This window comes from Rutidosis leptorrhynchoides, chromosome 1, assembly GCF_046630445.1.
Source record: "Rutidosis leptorrhynchoides isolate AG116_Rl617_1_P2 chromosome 1, CSIRO_AGI_Rlap_v1, whole genome shotgun sequence".
Taxonomy (NCBI): Eukaryota; Viridiplantae; Streptophyta; class Magnoliopsida; order Asterales; family Asteraceae; genus Rutidosis; species Rutidosis leptorrhynchoides.
Window position 1 is genome coordinate 431,462,918 of NC_092333.1, and position 23,326 is coordinate 431,486,243.

The window sequence follows — 23,326 nt, forward strand, 5'->3', positions numbered from 1 at the left end:
AATGATGGGTATATTCTAGATGCATTTTATTAATGTCGGTTACCAAGTGTTCACCATATGAATGATTTTTATACACAGGTTATGTGTATCATGTTTTGTACACGGGTTACGTGTGCGGTTAAATATTTGAAATCATGTGGTCTATTAAAATGATGGAAATGAATGTTTATGATAAACTAATGAACTCACCAACCTTTTGGTTGACACTTTAAAGCATGTTTATTCTCAGGTATGAATGAAAATCTTCCGCTGTGCATTTGCTCATTTTAGAGATATTATTTCGAGTCATTTATGGCATATTTCAAAACAAGTTGCATTCAAATCGTTGAGTTCAAAAGGACTGTTATGATAGATTAGTCATTCATATTATGAGAATCATATATCATTTGTATCTAAAGGTTATATTTTGAAAAGAGTTTGTCTTAAAAAAGAATGCAATGTTTGTAAAACTTATCATATTGAGGTCAAATACCTCGCAATGTAATCAACTATTGTTAATCATTTATAATCGATATGAACGGGTCCTTTCAGTTGGTATCAGAGCGGTGGTCTTAGCGAATTAGGTCTTGCATTAGTGTGTCTAACTGATAGTTGTTAGGATGCATTAATGAGTCTGGACTTCGACCTTAGCTGCATGTCAAAAGTTTTGCTTATCATTTCTTGTCGGAAATCACCTACTTATCATTCCTAGTCTAGACACGTCTTACTGCATTGATTGCATGAATAGTGTATAGATAAATTCATATCTTAGCATATCTGTTATTGTAAACTTTTCTCGACATCTTTCAAAGATTCCTCCGTAATTTATGGGATTTTGGTATTATATATACATATGTAAATTATGTATACCAATCTAAGTCCTATAATCTATCTCCTATCGAAAATTCATTTCCCTGACGATACAAGATGGATGCCGCAACCAGTTCAAGTTCCTCGGATTCCGACATAGATTCCACTCGAGCTCTTAAAGCAGTGTAACCGGAATGGATCAACCAATCAGCCATCATCAATTCTGGATGAATTGGGGATGGATTCGTAGCCTACTTAATCATTAGAGACAAGAAGAAGGTGATCCCTTCTATCCACCACATTTCCCTCTTGGCGAAGAACCTAAAGCACTTACCGGCAAACCTGTCCGAAACACCATTTTCTCTCTCATTTCCAGAGTATCTCATCACGATTATATACTATCTCAAATTCTAACTCTTATTCACCCGTTCGTCCGAACCGCCAATCATCCCGGTGTAATAGAAGAAGTCAACGAGCTTCGCGCTCGAGTAGTGGCTTTGGAAAATATGGTGCAAAGATTGCAAGCACCAGCAACAACACCAGTACCACCACCAACATCCACATCGCAAGTCTCAATACCACAAGCACCAGCAGCATCACTAGTATCAACAATACCACCATCATCAACATCAACAACAGCAGTACCATTACCACCACCAACATCCGCATCCCACACCTCAACATCACAATCTGTCCCACGAGCATCAACGTCATATGTGTAGTGACCCGAACTTTTCCATGTTTATATATATTAATTGAGATTGATATTTACATGATTAAATATTTCCAACATGTTAAGCAATCAAACTTGTTAAGACTTGATTAATTGAAATATGTTTCATATAGACAATTGACCACCCAAGTTGACCGGCGATTCACGAACGTTAAAACTTGTAAAAACGACATGACGATATATATATGGATATACATATGGTTAACATGAGATTATGATAAGTAAGTATCTCCATAAGTATATTAACAATGAGTTATATACATATAAACAAGACTACTAACTTAAGGATTTTGAAACGAGACATATATGTAACGATTATCGTTGTAACGACATTTAAATGTATATATATCATATTAAGATATATTAATATATCATAATATCATGATAATATAATAATTTAACATCTCATTAGATATAATAAACAATGGGTTAACAACATTAATTGAGATCGTTAACTTAAAGGTTTCAAAACAACACTTACATGTAACGACTAACGATGACTTAACGACTCAGTTAAAATGTATATACATGTAGTGTATTTAGATGTATTAAAATACTTTTGGAAGACTTCAAGACATATATCAAAACACTCATACTTAACGAAAATGGTTACAGTTACTTTCCCATTCTTTTCTTTCATCAAGAATTCTAGTCGTATTCTTACCCGTATTATACACAGCTTCAAAACGTACTTACTATGGGTATATACCAATAGGAACTAGCATGGGATTCCACTCTTGATTATGTCATATATGACTAATCAATTTTAACTTCTACCATGAGCTAGTCAACTAACTAGAACTCCTTTTAACCCCACTCACCACTCACCAATTACCACTCATCATTCACTCCATTTCACTTCCAATTCTCTTTCTAATTCTCTCTCAACACACACACACACTATTATGAACGTATTTTTCCAGTAGTTAATCATCATCTTCATCAAAAATCACTTCAAGAATCAAGCTATAATCATCATAGGAAGAACACTTCAAGAACACTTCAAAAATCCCTTCAAGTTTACTAATTTACTTCCAAGCTTTCTAATCCATTCCAAGTAATCTTCTAAGATCAAGAAACCTTTGTTATATACAGTAGGTTATCTTTCTTATTCAAGGTAATATTCATATTCAAACTTTGATTCAATTTCTATAACTATAAACTATCTTAATTCGAGTAAAAATCTTACTTGAACTTGTTTTTGTGTCATGATCCTACTTCAAGAACTTTCAAGCCATCCAAGATCCTTTGAAGCTAGATCATTTCTTGTCACTTCCAGTAGGTTTACCTACTAAACTTGAGGTAGTAATGATGTTCATAACATCATTCGATTCATATATATATAAAACTATCTTATTCGAAGGTTTAAACTCGTAATCACTAGAACATAGTTTAGTTAATTCTAAACTTGTTCGCAAACAAAAGTTAATCCTTCTAACTTGACTTTTAAAATTAACTAAACACATGTTCTATATCTATATGATATGCTAACTTAATGATTTAAAACCTGGAAACACGAAAAACACCGTAAAACCGGATTTACGCCGTCGTAGTAACACCGCGGGCTGTTTTGGGTTAGTTAATTAAAAACTATGATAAACTTTGATTTAAAAGTTGTTATTCTGAGAAAATGATTTTTATTATGAACATGAAACTATATCCAAAAATTATGGTTAAACTCAAAGTGGAAGTATGTTTTCTAAAATGGTCATCTAGACGTCGTTCTTTCGACTGAAATGACTACCTTTACAAAAACGACTTGTAACTTATTTTTCTGACTATAAACCTATACTTTTTCTGTTTAGATTCATAAAATAGAGTTCAATATGAAACCATAGCAATTTGATTCACTCAAAACGGATTTAAAATGAAGAAGTTATGGGTAAAACAAGATTGGATAATTTTTCTCATTTTAGCTACGTGAAAATTGGTAACAAATCTATTCCAACCATAACTTAATCAACTTGTATTGTATATTATGTAATCTTGAGATACCATAGACACGTATACAATGTTTCGACCTATCATGTCGACACATCTATATATATTTCGGAACAACCATAGACACTCTATATGTGAATGTTGGAGTTAGCTATACAGGGTTGAGGTTGATTCCAAAATATATATAGTTTGAGTTGTGATCAATAATGAGATACGTATACACTGGGTCGTGGATTGATTCAAGATAATATTTATCGATTTATTTCTGTACATCTAACTGTGGACAACTAGTTGTAGGTTACTAACGAGGACAGCTGACTTAATAAACTTAAAACATCAAAATATATTAAAAGTGTTGTAAATATATTTTGAACATACTTTAATATATATGTATATATTGTTATAGGTTCGTGAATCAACAGTGGCCAAGTCTTACTTCCCGACGAAGTAAAAATCTGTGAAAGTGAGTTATAGTCCCACTTTTAAAATCTAATATTTTTGGGATGAGAATACATGCAGGTTTTATAAATGATTTACAAAATAGACACAAGTACGTGAAACTACATTCTATGGTTGAATTATCGAAATCGAATATGCCCCTTTTTATTAAGTCTGGTAATCTAAGAATTAGGGAACAAACACCCTAATTGACGCGAATCCTAAAGATAGATCTATTGGGCCTAACAAACCCCATCCAAAGTATCGGATGCTTTAGTACTTCGAAATTTATATCATATCCGAAGGGTGTCCCGGAATGATGGGGATATTCTTATATATGCATCTTGTTAATGTCGGTTACCAGGTGTTCACCATATGAATGATTTTTATCTCTATGTATGGGATGTGTATTGAAATATGAAATCTTGTGGTCTATTGTTACGATTTGATATATATAGGTTAAACCTATAACTCACCAACATTTTTGTTGACGTTTTAAGCATGTTTATTCTCAGGTGATTATTAAGAGCTTCCGCTGTCGCATACTTAAATAAGGACGAGATTTGGAGTCCATGCTTGTATGATATTGTGTAAAAACTGCATTCAAGAAACTTATTTTGTTGTAACATATTTGTATTGTAAACCATTATGTAATGGTCGTATGTAAACAGGATATTTTAGATTATCATTATTTGATAATCTACGTAAAGCTTTTTAAACCTTTATTGATGAAATAAAGGTTATGGTTTGTTTTAAAATGAATGCAGTCTTTGAAAAACGTCCCATATAGAGGTCAAAACCTTGCAACGAAATCAATTAATATGGAACATTTTTAATCAATAAGAACGGGACATTTCAGTTGGTATCCGAGCGTTGGTCTTAGAGAACTAGAATTTTGCATTAGTGTGTCTTATCGAGTTTGTTAGGATGCATTAGTGAGTCTGGACTTCGACCGTGTTTACTTGAAAAATGATTGCTTACCAAATTTTGTTGGAAACTATATATTTTTAACATGTGAATATTATGTGATATATTAATCTCTTAACGCGTTTGATATTATGTGATAGATGTCTACCTCTAGAACAAGTCCCATTGACTCATCTAATAATAATGAAGAGTCAAATATAAATTGGAATGATTCGTGGACTGATTCACAAGTTCCCGAAGAGGAACCGGAAGAAGAGTCGGAACCGGAAGAAGAATCGGAACCGGAAGAAGAATCGGAACCGGATGAAGAAATAGAACCGGTGGGGGAAATAATAAAACGGTTAAGTAAAAGAAAATTCTCAACCAACCGACCAAGGTTAATTATGGTCAATGGTGTTTCCGCCAAGGAAGCAAAATATTGGGAGGATTACCAATTCTCCGATGAATCGGATTCCGACGAGAATTCCGATGATGTTATAGAAATTACCCCAACTGAATTTAAAAAGGCAAAAGAAAATAATAAGGGAAAGGGCATAAAAATAGAGAAATCTAATTCCAACCCCGATGAACTTTATATGTATCGTCAACCCCCGAAGTCCTTAAGTTGTAACAATGACCCGGGAACCTCTAAACCACCAGGTTTTTCTAAACCAATGTGGATAACGACGGCTCGTATTAGGGGAACATCATATATCCCTAGAAACTTGGCAAAACGAACCAAAACCGAAGAAGAAGAAACAAGCGAGTCGGAATAAGATAGTTGTATTCGTGTGGTGTAATATAAGTAATATAGTGTGCTTATGCTTTATGATATATGTAAATATTGCTTGTATTAATAAGTTTTTTTTTTTTATGAATCTAACTCTTGTCTATTTTACAGTATAAAAACACAAAATGGATAGACAACCCAATATTTTAAGAGACCTACCCGGAGACATGATTGATGAAATCTTGTCTAGAGTCGGTCAGAATTCTTCAGCACAACTATTTAAGGCGAGATCAGTTTGTAAGACATTCGAAGAACGTTCCAAGAATGCCTTGGTTTATAAAAGGCTTTCGTTCGAAAGATGGGGGATATCACATTGGGAAATCCATAAGTTACGATGTGTTTACTTTGACGCATATATTGCGGGGAACCCAAATGCTATTTTACGCAATGGGTTAAGAAATTATTTTGACTCAATATATCCGAATATTGGACTTCGTGATTTAGAAAAAGCGGCTAACATGCAACATAAAGAAGCATGTTATGCTTACGGATTAGTAATGTTCGCTTCTCACCAAAGTGAGAACAAGAACATCGGGCTACAACTATTAAACAAAACGTTCCCACAAGTGACGGAGTCGGTAATTGGGGTAAGAAATGAGGTTTTTAGATTGTTACGGGACTGTTGGACATTACGTAACCCTCATCCCTTTGACGACATTACAACACGCTGTCTTATCAACGGCCATAACGGTTATGTTCCACAAGACCAAGGATGGGAAGTAGTCCTAGTAAAACCAGAATGCATGACTTGTTTCTGGACGTATGAATTACGTGTCTTTATTGCCTTTGCTGAACGACTTGTGTACTAGCTAGAATTATCTTCACAACTATCTTGTATCAAAGTTATTATGTGCTATATTTCATGCTTTATGTAAAATAAGCGGTATTGTAAGTTTGTAAAATATTGTATAAAAGTTTGAACGCGAAATATTATTATAATCAGTTTTTCATATAGAATTGTAGTAGTTGAATTGTATATTAGTTACTAAGTATGAACTTAACGGGTAGGTACTACCCGAATTTAAACTTATAAAACACTAATATGAAGAAAAAGCTTTTATAAATGAGTTCATATTATGCTATGAAATACTATTAACTACTCTTGATATTCTGTATGATTAACTTATTCCATTTGACTATTTTGAAGGAAATGGCACCGACTACTCGACACACCGTGAATATGAATGAAGAGGAATTCCGTACTTTTCTAGCTTCAAACATAGCCGCAGTACAGGCTGCGCTACATACCAACAATAACCTTGGATCTAGCAGTACAGGAAATCGTGTAGGATGCACCTACAAAGAATTCACTGCCTGCAAACCTTTGGAATTTGATGGAACCGAAGGACCGATCGGATTGAAATGGTGGACCGAGAAGGTCGAATCGGTGTTTGCCATAAGTAAGTGTACTGAAGAGGACAAAGTAAAGTACGCTACGCATACCTTCACAGGTTCTGCGTTAACATGGTGGAATACCTATCTAGAGCAAGTGGGACAAGGCGATGCATACGCACTACCGTGGTCAGCATTCAAGCATTTGATGAACGAGAAGTACCGTCCCAGAATCGAGGTCAATAAGCTCAAGACAGAACTTAGAGGTTTACGAACCCAAGGATTTGATATTACCACGTACGAAAGACGATTCACAGAATTGTGCCTATTGTGTCCGGGAGCATTCGAAGATGAGGAAGAGAAGATCGACGCGTTTGTGAAAGTATTACCGGAAAGAATCCAAGAAGATATAAGTTCACACGAGCCCGCCTCCATACAACAGGCATGTAGAATGGCTCACAAACTAGTGAACCAGATTGAAGAAAGAATTAAAGAACAGACTGCTGAAGAGGCCAATGTGAAGCAAGTCAAAAGAAAGAGGGAGGAAAACGGTGATAAGAATCACCAATACAACAACAACAGCAATTACAACAATAATCGCAACAATTATCCCAACAATCGCAACATCAATCGCAACTACAACAAATGGCCCAACAACAACAACAACAACAACAACAACAGCAACTACAACAATCATCCCAACAACAATAATAACCGCAACAACAACAACAATCAGAAGCAGCTATGCCAAAGGTGTGAAAAGTATCACTCGGGGTTCTGCACCAAATTTTGTAACAAGTGTAAAAGAAATGGTCATAGCGCGGCGAAGTGTGAGGTCTACGGACTAGGGGTTAATAGAACGAAAGGAACAAATGGTGTCGGAACGAGTAATGGCGGAGCAAGTAGTGTCGGAGCAAGTTATGCCAATGTAGTTTGTTATAAATGTGGAAAACCGGGCCACATTATTAGAAATTTCCCGAACCAGGAGAACATGAATGGACAAGGCCGTGGAAGAGTTTTCAATATTAATGCGGCAGAGGCACAGGAAGACCCGGAGCTTGTTACGGGTACGTTTCTTATTGACAATAAATCTGCTTACGTTTTATTTGATTCGGGTGCGGATAGAAGCTATATGAGTAGAGATTTTTGTGCTAAATTAAGTTGTCCATTGACGCCTTTGGATAGTAAATTTTTACTCGAATTAGCAAATGGTAAATTAATTTCAGCAGATAATATATGTCGGAATCGAGAAATTAAACTGGTTAGCGAAACATTTAAGATTGATTTGATACCTGTAGAGTTAGGGAGTTTTGATGTGATAATCGGTATGGACTGGTTGAAAGAAGTGAAAGCAGAGATCGTTTGTTACAAAAATGCAATTCGCATTATACGAGAAAAAGGAAAACCGTTAATGGTGTACGGAGAAAAGGGCAACACGAAGCTACATCTTATTAGTAATTTGAAGGCACAAAAACTAATAAGAAAAGGTTGCTATGCTGTTCTAGCACACGTCGAGAAAGTACAAACTGAAGAAAAGAGCATCAATGATGTTCCCGTCGCAAAAGAATTTCCCGATGTATTTCCGAAAGAATTATCGGGATTACCCCCACATCGATCCGTTGAATTTCAAATAGATCTTGTACCAGGAGCTGCACCAATAGCTCGTGCTCCTTACAGACTCGCACCCAGCTAGATGAAAGAACTGCAAAGCCAATTACAAGAACTTTTAGAGCATGGTTTCATTCGACCAAGCACATCACCGTGGGGAGCTCCTGTTTTGTTTGTCAAGAAGAAAGATGGTACATTCAGGTTGTGTATCGACTACCGAGAGTTGAACAAACTTACCATCAAGAACCGCTACCCACTACCGAGAATCGACGACTTATTTGATCAACTACAAGGCTCGTCTGTTTATTCAAAGATTGACTTACGTTCCGGGTATCATCAAATGCGGGTGAAAGAAGATGATATTCCAAAGACTGCTTTCAGAACACGTTACGGTCATTACGAGTTTATGGTCATGCCGTTTGGTTTAACTAATGCACCAGCTGTGTTCATGGACCTTATGAACCGAGTGTGTGGACCATACCTTGACAAGTTTGTCATTGTTTTCATTGATGACATACTTATTTACTCAAAGAATGACCAAGAACACGGTGAACATTTGAGAAAGGTGCTAGAAGTATTGAGGAAGGAAGAATTGTACGCTAAGTTTTCAAAGTGTGCATTTTGGTTGGAAGAAGTTCAATTCCTCGGTCACATAGTGAACAAAGAAGGTATTAAGGTGGATCCGGCAAAGATAGAAACTGTTCAAAAGTGGAAAACCCCAAAAACTCCGAAACACATACGCCAATTTTTAGGACTAGCTGGTTACTACAGATGGTTCATCCAAGACTTTTCCAGAATAGCAAAACCCTTGACTGCATTAACGCATAAAGGGAAGAAATTTGAATGGAATGATGAACAAGAGAAAGCGTTTCAGTTATTGAAGAAAAAGCTAACTACGGCACCTATATTGTCATTGCCTGAAGGGAATGATATTTTTGTGATTTATTGTGACGCATCAAAGCAAGGTCTCGGTTGTGTATTAATGCAACGAACGAAGATGATTGCTTATGCGTCTAGACAATTGAAGATTCACGAACAAAATTATACGACACATGATTTGGAATTAGGCGCGGTTATTTTTGCATTAAAGACTTGGAGGCACTACTTATATGGGGTCAAAAGTATTATATATACCGACCACAAAAGTCTTCAACACTTATTTAATCAGAAACAACTGAATATGAGGCAGCGTAGGTGGATTGAATTGTTGAATGATTACGACTTTGAGATTCGTTACCACCCGGGGAAGGCAAATGTGGTAGCCGATGCCTTGAGCAGGAAGGACAGAGAACCCATTCGAGTAAAATCTATGAATATAATGATTCATAATAACCTTACTACTCAAATAAAGGAGGCGCAACAAGGAGTTTTAAAAGAGGGAAATTTAAAGGATGAAATACCCAAAGGATCGGAGAAGCATCTTAATATTCGGGAAGACGGAACCCGGTATAGGGCTGAAAGGATTTGGGTACCAAAATTTGGAGATATGAGAGAAATGGTACTTAGAGAAGCTCATAAAACCATATACTCAATACATCTGGAACGGGGAAGATGTACAAGGATCTCAAGAAACATTTTTGGTGGCCGGGTATGAAAGCCGATGTTGCCAAATACGTAGGAGAATGTTTGACGTGTTCTAAGGTCAAAGCTGAGCATCAGAAACCATCAGGTCTACTTCAACAACCCGAAATCCCGGAATGGAAATGGGAAAACATTACCATGGATTTCATCACTAAATTGCCAAGGACTGCAAGTGGTTTTGATACTATTTGGGTAATAGTTGATCGTCTCACCAAATCAGCACACTTCCTGCCAATAAGAGAAGATGACAAGATGGAGAAGTTAGCACGACTGTATTTGAAGGAAGTCATCTCCAGACATGGAATACCAATCTCTATTATCTCTGATAGGGATGGCAGATTTATTTCAAGATTCTGGCAGGCATTACAGCAAGCATTAGGAACTCGTCTAGACATGAGTACTGCCTATCATCCACAAACTGATGGGCAGAGTGAAAGGATGATACAAACGCTTGAAGACATGCTACGAGCATGTGTTATTGATTTCGGAAACAGTTGGGATCGACATCTACCGTTAGCAGAATTTTCCTACAACAACAGCTACCATTCAAGCATTGAGATGGCGCCGTTTGAAGCACTTTATGGTAGAAAGTGCAGGTCTCCGATTTGTTGGAGTGAAGTGGGGGATAGACAGATTACGGGTCCGGAGATTATACAAGAAACTACCGAGAAGATCATCCAAATTCAACAACGGTTGAAAACCGCCCAAAGTCGACAAAAGAGCTACGCTGACATTAAAAGAAAAGATATAGAATTTGAAATTGGAGAGATGGTCATGCTTAAAGTTGCACCTTGGAAAGGCGTTGTTCGATTTGGTAAACGAGGGAAATTAAATCCAAGGTATATTGGACCATTCAAGATTATTGATCGTGTCGGACCAGTAGCTTACCGACTTGAGTTACCTCAACAACTCGCGGCTGTACATAACACTTTCCACGTCTCGAATTTGAAGAAATGTTTTGCTAAAGAAGATCTCACTATTCCGTTAGATGAAATCCAAATCAACGAAAAACTTCAATTCATCGAAGAACCCGTCGAAATAATGGATCGTGAGGTTAAAAGACTTAAGCAAAACAAATACCAATTGTTAAGGTTCGATGAAATGCTCGTAGAGGACCCGAGTTCACCTGGGAGCGTGAAGATCAGATGAAGAAGAAATACCCGCATCTATTTCCAGAAGATTTGTCAATACCTTCAACAGCTTAAAATTTCGGGACGAAATTTATTTAACGGGTAGGTACTGTAGTGACCCGAACTTTTCCATGTTTATACATATTAATTGAGATTGATATTTACATGATTAAATGTTTCCAACATGTTAAGCAATCAAACTTGTTAAGACTTGATTAATTGAAATATGTTTCATATAGACAATTGACCACCCAAGTTGACCGGCGATTCACGAATGTTAAAACTTGTAAAAACGACATGACGATATATATATGGATATACATATGGTTAACATGAGATTATGATAAGTAAGTATCTCCATAAGTATATTAACAATGAGTTATATACATATAAACAAGACTACTAACTTAAGGATTTCAAAACGAGACATATATGTAACGATTATCGTTGTAACGACATTTAAATGTATATATATCATATTAAGATATATTAATATATCATAATATCATGATAATATAATAATTTAACATCTCATTAGATATAATAAACAATGGGTTAACAACATTAATTGAGATCGTTAACTTAAAGGTTTCAAAACAACACTTACATGTAACGACTAACGATGACTTAACGACTCAGTTAAAATGTATATACATGTAGTGTATTTAGATGTATTAAAATACTTTTGGAAGACTTCAAGACATATATCAAAACACTCATACTTAACAAAAATGGTTACAGTTACTTTCCCATTCTTTTCTTTCATCAAGAATTCTAGTCGTATTCTTACCCGTATTATACACAGCTTCAAAACGTACTTACTATGGGTATATACCAATAGGAACTAGCATGGAATTCCACTCTTGATTATGTCATGTATGACTAATCAATTTTAACTTCTACCATGAGCTAGTCAACTAACTAGAACTCCTTTTAACCCCACTCACCACTCACCAATTACCACTCATCATTCACTCCATTTCACTTCCAATTCTCTTTCTAATTCTCTCTCAACACACACACACTATTATGAACGTATTTTTCCAGTAGTTAATCATCATCTTCATCAAAAATCACTTCAAGAATCAAGCTATAATCATCATAGGAAGAACACTTCAAGAACACTTCAAAAATCCCTTCAAGTTTACTAATTTACTTCCAAGCTTTCTAATCCATTCCAAGTAATCTTCTAAGATCAAGAAACCTTTGTTATATATAGTAGGTTATCTTTCTTATTCAAGGTAATATTCATATTCAAACTTTGATTCAATTTCTATAACTATAAACTATCTTAATTCGAGTAAAAATCTTACTTGAACTTGTTTTTGTGTCATGATCCTACTTCAAGAACTTTCAAGCCATCCAAGGTCCTTTGAAGCTAGATCATTTCTTGTCACTTCAAGTAGGTTTACCTACTAAACTTGAGGTAGTAATGATGTTCATAACATCATTCGATTCATATATATATAAAACTATCTTATTCGAAGGTTTAAACTCGTAATCACTAGAACATAGTTTAGTTAATTCTAAACTTATTCGCAAACAAAAGTTATTCCTTCTAACTTGACTTTTAAAATTAACTAAACACATGTTCTATATCTATATGATATGCTAACTTAATGATTTAAAACCTGAAAACACGAAAAACACCGTAAAACCGGATTTACGCCGTCGTAGTAACACCGCGGGCTGTTTTGGGTTAGTTAATTAAAAACTATGATAAACTTTGATTTAAAAGTTGTTATTCTGAGAAAATGATTTTTATTATGAACATGAAACTATATCCAAAAATTATGGTTAAACTCAAAGTGGAAGTATGTTTTCTAAAATGGTCATCTAGACGTCGTTCTTTCGACTGAAATGACTACCTTTACAAAAACGACTTTTAACTTATTTTTCCGACTATAAACCTATACTTTTTCTGTTTAGATTCATAAAATAGAGTTCAATATGAAACCATAGCAATTTGATTCACTCAAAACGGATTTAAAATGAAGAAGTTATGGGTAAAACAAGATTGGATAATTTTTCTCATTTTAGCTACGTGAAAATTGGTAACAAATCTATTCCAACCATAACTTAATCAACTTGTATTGTATATTATGTAATCTTGAGATACCATAGACACGTATACAATGTTTCGACCTATCATGTCGACACATCTATATATATTTCGGAACAACCATAGACACTCTATATGTGAATGTTGGAGTTAGCTATACAGGGTTGAGGTTGATTCCAAAATATATATAGTTTGAGTTGTGATCAATAATGAGATACGTATACACTGGGTCGTGGATTGATTCAAGATAATATTTATCGATTTATTTCTGTACATCTAACTGTGGACAACTAGTTGTAGGTTACTAACGAGGACAGCTGACTTAATAAACTTAAAACATCAAAATATATTAAAAGTGTTGTAAATATATTTTGAACATACTTTAATATATATGTATATATTGTTATAGGTTCGTGAATCAACAGTGGCCAAGTCTTACTTCCCGACGAAGTAAAAATCTGTGAAAGTGAGTTATAGTCCCACTTTTAAAATCTAATATTTTTGGGATGAGAATACATGCAGGTTTTATAAATGATTTACAAAATAGACACAAGTACGTGAAACTACATTCTATGGTTGAATTATCGAAATCGAATATGCCCCTTTTTATTAAGTCTGGTAATCTAAGAATTAGGGAACAAACACCCTAATTGACGCGAATCCTAAAGATAGATCTATTGGGCCTAACAAACCCCATCCAAAGTATCGGATGCTTTAGTACTTCGAAATTTATATCATATCCGAAGGGTGTCCCGGAATGATGGGGATATTCTTATATATGCATCTTGTTAATGTCGGTTACCAGGTGTTCACCATATGAATGATTTTTATCTCTATGTATGGGATGTGTATTGAAATATGAAATCTTGTGGTCTATTGTTACGATTTGATATATATAGGTTAAACCTATAACTCACCAACATTTTTGTTGACGTTTTAAGCATGTTTATTCTCAGGTGATTATTAAGAGCTTCCGCTGTCGCATACTTAAATAAGGACGAGATTTAGAGTCCATGCTTGTATGATATTGTGTAAAAACTGCATTCAAGAAACTTATTTTGTTGTAACATATTTGTATTGTAAACCATTATGTAATGGTCGTGTGTAAACAGGATATTTTAGATTATCATTATTTGATAATCTACGTAAAGCATTTTAAACCTTTATTGATGAAATAAAGGTTATGGTTTGTTTTAAAATGAATGCAGTCTTTGAAAAACGTCCCATATAGAGGTCAAAACCTCGCAACGAAATCAATTAATATGGAACGTTTTTAATCAATAAGAACGGGACATTTCAATACGCCCTGTAGATACCAAGGAATACCAACAACAACAAACGATGAAGTATTGATTCATAACTTCATCCGAGAAATATTCTACGGTGATTATGTAATCTCTAAAGTTTTAGAGATTATTCATTCTAATCATAACCGTAAATCAAGATGAGTCGATGGATAGAAATAATATAGGGGAGAATAGAAACCCCTACAGGAATGATGCATGCATTACAAAATAGACTTGTTATACAAGCAGCACTAGCAGTATCGACAGCATCACCAGCACCAGCAGTACCTACAACATCATAAGCTCCGCCAGTTCCATATTAATCAACATCATCACAAATCAACAACAAGCATATTGTATCAACGAGTTATGAAGCATTAACTCATTACCTCTGAAGAATTTCTATGTATATTTTATATATAAATTTTTAAACCACAATATATCTTTTCGTATTAAGCTATTACGTGTGAATTTTAAAAGGGTAAATACTACTCGGTTAATTCATACTACTAATATGCTATGATGTACATCCTTCGTTAACAACTTAACAATTATTAATCTCTGCTTCAACTCAATAGAGTCCATTTCATAATAAATCAACTGTGTATTATTCAAATACATGTTTGATTTTACATTTTCATTTTCGATATACTCGAAACTTTCTAAAAATCATCATTCGTGTCTTGCGACGTTCACAAGGATTCCATGAACACCAACATCATTCATCGACAAATAACGAATTATTGATTCATAATTTCATTTAAGTTGAAGAAATAATCCGCGAAGATTACGTAATTTCTAAAGTTTTAAAGATTATTCATTTATAGTTCCAGCCGAAAATCAAATGAATTTAATTTAGTATTAACTCATTAAATCTGTATTACATCTGAAGAAAATATACATATATTTTCATAAAAGAATGTAATAAAAATTCTCTTGTACAAAATATTACTTGTGAAATTTTTTAATGGGTAGGTAATACCCGAGAAATATTAATTCACAATTAATATGTTACACTGTACATTCTTCGATTTTGATTCAAAAAAAATCATAAACTATACTCACTACCTTTACAGCGATACACAATCATTTTCATACAAATTCAGTTACATATTCTGGTTTTAACAGAACAGAATCCAAGTAAAAACTTTAACCAGTGACATCATTCTTGGATTCTTACATCTTTCAAAGCCATACTTTGAATTCAAAACTGTGCTAGAACATCACATTTATTCATAACATTCAGAAAGATATTAGAATCATTCAAGATTCACGACGATTTCATCATTTGGATATTGACGATGACAATCTGCATTTAAACCCTTCAAAAATTCATGAAGACACCTCAAATAATGAACAATCGAGAAGAGGAACCAACCACACGTTATCTATGAAAAGAAAGAATTAGCCATAATAGTCATGCACCTGAAGAACACTCGGAACCTAAGTAAAAGTTTAACACGCATCTGTATCAGACCCTTTGGCATTGAAAATAACTTTGCAATCCCTTTCCAAAATAGCCAATTTTGTCACACCTCCAACAAATCAACTTTGACTTTTCATTCAATTTAACCTTATTGTAACCTTGATATATACATTTTCCCTTTTCGTCATCGTTACCAGGGAACCTTTTATATTCCACCACATTAGCAGTAAACTTACCCGCAACTTCATTACTCATTGGCTTAAGTCTCTCCGAAAAACCATTATAATTGTTAATTAAAACCCTATCATATAATCATCCGCATCTTGTAACGAGAATTGCCATACCAATTACCGGGAACCAGCAATCAGTATTTTGAATCTCGCAGTGTTTCTACATCAACATTTATACGTATACATATAACATTTATCTCTTAGAATTACAATCTTCCATTCTTAAATTCTGAAAAGAACCCAGTCTACCAATCAATACTCGAAATGTTGAAAAAGCTGAATGAAGCAGCAAAAACTGTAAATGACCTTAACAGTCAAAAGTTTGATGATAAAGAATGGTAAGTTGGAAAAGCTCAAAGGAAAATTTGGTACTGAAAAACGGATTGAGCAAACCATGAAGGAGGCTGTGGACAAATCACCAAGACTAAATCTGGCTTAAAGAATCCAAATGATTCAGTTTCTGCTGAAATCTTTAGTGAATACTTTGCTCCTTACTCTAGACCCTTGCGGACAAATTCCTTCATCATCCTCTGATCTTAGATATTTTAAAAATTCTAAGATATCTACGTATATTTTATTATAATTATCCTCGATGTTTCTGAAGATATCTTCATAACTATTCTTATCGAATTTATTTATTTCTTCGCGCTATCTGCGTTACATCATAAAGGAAACTGTTTTAGTTTCTAAATTATGGAAAAATCGAATTTAAAATATGAATGTTTTTGAAGTAGTGTTGGGAATGGAAGCATGAGTTAGTATAATATAATGACACTTGATCAACGTGATTATATTACAGTAAGTCATGCTGAGTTTCTAATGAAACATGATTATTCACAGACCATAACGTTATCATGTGCCATGTTACATGACTCTTACATTCTACTTAATCTCTAGACATATTAAGAACATATTTTCTTGATAGTTCTATCTTTATCAGTGACTTTTGGTAATTTAACCAATCAAGATCGTGTTATTACAATTTCTTTCTTAGAACATTAGTTATGTTCATTCGAAACTCCATGCCTACGAATTCTGGACCATTACTTGCTTTACTTAAAGGCGAGAATAGAAAACAGAAGCATGGAACTCCAAAATATAAGAGAAAATATAAAGCCAACAACAACACAGATATTACAAACCGTGTATATCGATGCGTATAGCAATATAAAGACACGGGAGAACTAAAAAAACTATAAACCCAAGAGCATAGTAGAAGTAAACAGATTCTTCTGGCGGCAGATGAAAGAGAAGAATGACAGATATGAAAGTTAGGAGTATATCAAGAATGAGAACTGGATGGAGCATATTGACGAATGTTTAGGAAGTATGAATTAAAGAAGAAAGTATAGAAGATGGGAGATGTGAAAATAAAGAAACGAAGGACCACCTTCATCTGCTACCACCTTCATCACCTTTCATCATCTCCACCTTTCATCATCTCCACCCCATCCGCCACCACCTTCACCCTTTCATCACCACACCATCGACTACTATAATTTCTTGTTTATTTCGTGAACAAACCACCACCACCTACAAAACCCATGACTGCTACAGTTGCTATAGTGTTTCTGTTTGCTGTTATAGCAAGCGAAAATGATGATTAAAAACGTAAACGATGAGTGAAGAATGGTGTGATGTCGATGAGGAAATAAAGAAAATAAAAATGAGGATATATGATGGCAACGATGAAGAATGATGAGAAGATGACGATGATGTGAGGATGTGTAAGATATGTATGATGAGATGATGATGATGGTAATATGAAAACAAAAATGTTACACGATGATGGTGAAGGTTTATGAATAAAGAATGTTGATGATCGGAGAAGATGATGAATAGTGACATTAATGGATGATCGAGATGATTATGGGTTGATGATATTAGGATAATGAGTTGATGATGATAATGATACATGATGGTATAATCTTTATTTATATTTTTATTATTAATATTATTATTAATATTATTATTATTATTATTATTATTATTATTATTATTATTATCATTATTATTATTATTATTATTATTATTATTATTATTATTATTAACTAATACTATTATGATTAATGTTATTAAATTGTTAATATTTGATTAAAATACGAAAAAAGGTTAAGTTTATTATTTAAAAATATGTTATTGGTATGGAAATATTATAGGTTATAACGATATGATTATGATTATATTAAGTATAATTATTAAGAAGAATTATGACTAGGTTATGATCATGAAAATAGTTAAGGTAATTACAACCGGGAAATATAATTATAAGTACGTTTATGATTAAGATAAATACAATTATAATTAAGTCATGATTACATAAAGTTATCATATTTATTAAAATTATCATTTTAGTAAAATTATCTTTTTATTAAAATTATCATTATTACTATAAGTATTATCATTTTTATTATCATTATTATTATTATTTTTACCATTATTATTATTATTCACAAAACTATTATTTTTATTATTATCATTATTACTTTTATCATTAGTATTATTATTTTTATCATTATTATCATTATTATAATTATTAATAGTATTATTATTATTATCATTATTAATTAATAACTAAATTATTATTATTATTACTATTATTATTATTATTATTATTATTATTATTATTATTATTATTATTATTATTATTATTATTATTATTATTATTATTATTATTATTATTATTATTATTATTATTATTATTACGATTAATATTATTATTATTAAAACAAATATTATATAAAATATATTTATTACATACCTATACTAATATTACATACTTTTATATTTTTAAACAAAATGTTATTTTTAGTAAGTAATAAATAATATATAAATATATTATACAATATAGATAGTAATATGATTATATATGTAAATATTAATTTTAATACATTATATATACATAACGTTAAGACACGCGATGAAAGAAAAGAAGAGATGGATCTACACGATGACGTGCAAATTAGCGTTATATATACATAACGTTAATTTTAATACATTATATATACATAACGTTAAGTAATAAATAAGACATACTTTTGCTTTGGACTAAACTAAACTGTTTTTACCCGATGAAAGAAAAGAAGAGATGGATCTACACGATGAATCAATTCCATCATTAAAAGGAAGTAAAGTCTTCCGAAAAAGACACGCGCTTCTTGATTTAGGTCATGAAGTTGTCGTCCAGACCAGCTGTAGGTTGACGAAAAATCTAAAAAAGTCATCACTAAAATCAGCAGGAAATCCAAGGACCTCAGCATTAAACAGGGTCGCCATGTGGTCAGATTTATCCTAACCATGAGAAGGATTTATCTCGTACAATGGGGAGGCACCGTGCAAATTAGCTTGATAAGACTAATGAATCAGATCCCCAGAAAGGATAATCTCCTTAAAGATTAAAAATCAGCTTTTAAAACTGATATTATTCAATCCTAGAGATTGACCTTAAAGATTGAGAATTCAAACTCATGGAATTCAATGATATCTAAACTCGAGCTTGAACGAGAAAATATTTTGATCAAAATTACAAACCGATTTGTTTTCTGAAAACCTATTTTCAATGCGTTCATTACCATTGAACGCAAAATCCTAGGAATTCACCTGGAGTTCATTAGGTCACCTGAACCAAATCGGGTGTCAACCGTAAGAACGGTGGTTGCATAGCATGGTCAAAGACAGGACCTTGTGCCATACCGAAAAATTATAAGGGTGAGCTTTACTATTGCTCCTACCAAGGATAGTAATTGCGTCCGACACGTTATAGACCATAATTAAAAGCATGTCAGGGGACATTGCCTTAACAGTTGCTTGTTCAACGCTTTCCTTTACAACCGGACGGTAGTTTACCGAAAGGTAATATACGGAACAAGTAAACTGGACGTGTTGCTTTCCAAATACAAGGTTAGCAAGTGGGTGACACAAAACCGCAAGTTTTGAGCTAAAATTTTCAAATCTGAAACCCACCAAACCCACAAAAATATTTTGCAAACACCGATAAAGGGTTATCCCGGAAAACTTATCTAGGGTAAAAACTAGATTTAATTTTCAAAAGATCAAATGTTTTCATAAAGATCCAATTTCCTTAATGGATCTAAAATTTTATAGTCATGTGGGACTGTAAACCATATCGTTACTACCATTGTTTATACCGCCGTATAGAAATCACTGATGTACAAAGTGTGAAGAATAAAGAAGTGATTCTAGTATTTCAAGACAATATTGCTTGAGGACAAGCAACGCTCAAGTGTGGGAATATTTGATAATGCTAAAAACGAACATATATTTCATAGCATTATTCCTCAAGAAAGACAAGCTTTTAGTTGCAATTGTTCTATTTACAAGTGATATTCGTTTAAATAATAAAAGGTGAAGACAAAAGACAGATTCGACGAATTGAAGACACAAACGACCAAAAAGCTCAAAAGTACAAAAGACAATAAAAAAGGTTCCAATTATTGATAAGAAACGTCTCGAAAATACAAGAGTACAAGATTCAAAACGCAAAGTACAAGATATTAAATTGTACGCAAGGACGTTCGAAAATCCGGAACCGGGACCAGAGTCAACTCTTAACGCTCGACGCAACGGACTAAAAATTACAAGTCAACTATGCACATAAATATAATATAATATTTAAATAATTCTTATAATTATTTATATATTATAATAAATAATAAAAACCGTCAGCAAGAAAGACTCCAAAGGGACTGAGCTGTAATTTCATTCTCCGCGACTCGCGGAGTTTGAAGGCAAAAATGCCGCGAGTCGCGGAGCCCCAAAAATCGAAAATCCCTATAAAGCTCGCGCATTCTGATCGTAAAAATTCACCAAATATATATCTCTCTCTCTCAATATATCGTATATATTTATATTTATATTTTAATTTTAATTTTAATTTTAATTTTAATTCTAATAATAAGGGTATGTTAGCGAATGTTGTAAGGGTGTAAGTCGAAATTCTGTCCGTGTAACGCTACGCTATTTTTAATCATTGTAAGTTATGTTCAACCTTTTTACATTAATGTCTCGTAGCTAAGTTATTATTATGCTTATTTAAAACGAAGTAATCATGATGTTGGGCTAATTACTAAAATTGGGTAATTGGGCTTTGTACCATAATTGGGGTTTGGACAAAAGAACGACACTTGTGGAAATTAGGCTATGGGCTATTAATGGGCTTTATATTTGTTTAACTAAATGAAAGTTTGTTAATGTTAATATAAAGATTTACAATTGGGCGTCCCTATAAATTACCATATACACTCAATCGGACACGATGGGCGGGGTATTTATATGTACGAATAATCGTTCATTTAACCAGACACGGGAATGGATTAATAGCCACTAGAATAATTAAAACAGGGGTGAAATTACATTCAAGGGTAATTGGTGTAATTGTTAACAAAGTAGTAAAACCTTGGTTTACACGCAGTCGATAACCTGGTGTATTCATTAAACAAAGTATTAAAACCTTGTTACAATTCGAATCCCCAATTAGTTGGAATATTTAACTTCGGGTATAAGGATAATTTGACGAGGACACTCGCACTTTATATTTATGACTGATGGACTGTTATGGACAAAAACCAGACGGACATATTAAATAATCCAGGACAAAGGACAATTAACCCATGGGCATAAAACAAAAATCAACACGTCAAACATTATGATTACGGAAGTTTAAATAAGCATAATTCTTTTATTTCATATTTAATTTCCTTTATTTTATATTTAATTGCACTTCTAATTATCGCATTTTTATTGTTATTTTATTTAATTGCACTTTTAATTATCGTACTCTTTAATTATCGCAAGTTTATTTTATCGCACTTTTATTATTCGCAATTTCATTATCGTTATTTATTTCATGCTTTAATTTAAGTCTTGTATTTATTTTTAATATTTTACATTTGGTTTTAACTGCGACTAAAGTTTTAAAATCGACAAACCGGTCATTAAACGGTAAAAACCCCCCTTTATAATAATAATATTACTTATATATATATATTTGTATTTTTATAAAAGTAAACTAATATAGCGTTGAGCTTTGTTTAAAAAAAGATTCCCTGTGGAACGAACCGGACTTACTAAAAACTACACTACTGTACGATTAGGTACACTGCCTATAAGTGTTGTAGCAAGGTTTAAGTATATCCATTCTATAAATAAATAAATATCTTGTGTAAAATTGTATCGTATTTAATAGTTTTTTCCTAGTAAAATATAAACTATTTCGTATACCTTAGCTTTGACATCAAGTATTTTTTTGGCGCCGCTGCCGGGAAAACTCTTAAACGCCGGAAGCGCAACGCTAATATAAAAAAAAAAGAGATTTTTAGTTAACTTTTATTAAAATTCGTTTTTGTAAAAATACGTTTTAATTATTCAAAAATATAAAAAGGAAAACAAAATTATAAGTATTTTTAAGATTTTATTAAATATTTAAGTTTTATAAGCTTCTTTATTTTTATTTTAGTTTATAAAAATATAAGTTTTATTTAAAAATCTTTTATTTATTTAAAAACAGAAATTAAAAATAAAAAAATAAAAAAAAAAGAAAAAAAACGCGTAAAATTTCAAACTGCTCCAGATCTGAAATTCTGAACCCCGCGACTCGCGGGGTTTGATGCAATAAATACCGCGACTCGCGGAGACTTTCTGACACGCGAACAGGAAGCCCTAATCCTGCATTTATTACGGATTATTATTAATTATTATTATTATTAACCCTAATTATTATTATTATTATTATTAAGTTTATTTTTAATTTAAGTTTTATTTAATTTATATTTTGTTTAAATTAGTTTAATTAATTTGTAAAATTAGTAGTTTTAATAAATAAATAATATAAAATTAATATTTTTATAAAAATTGTAATTTTTACAACTTTTTGTATATTTTTATATTTTGTCCCTTTTTAATCTCTTTAGCATAACTTTTGTATTTTTAGCTCATATTTAGTTTTAAACATAGTTTTTGCTATAGTCATTTTTACTCCTAGATTTTTAGGCTTTGCCGTAGAATTCCTTAAGTGCTTTTTCTTTAGACTAAGATTTAGGTGCATTAGAATTTTGC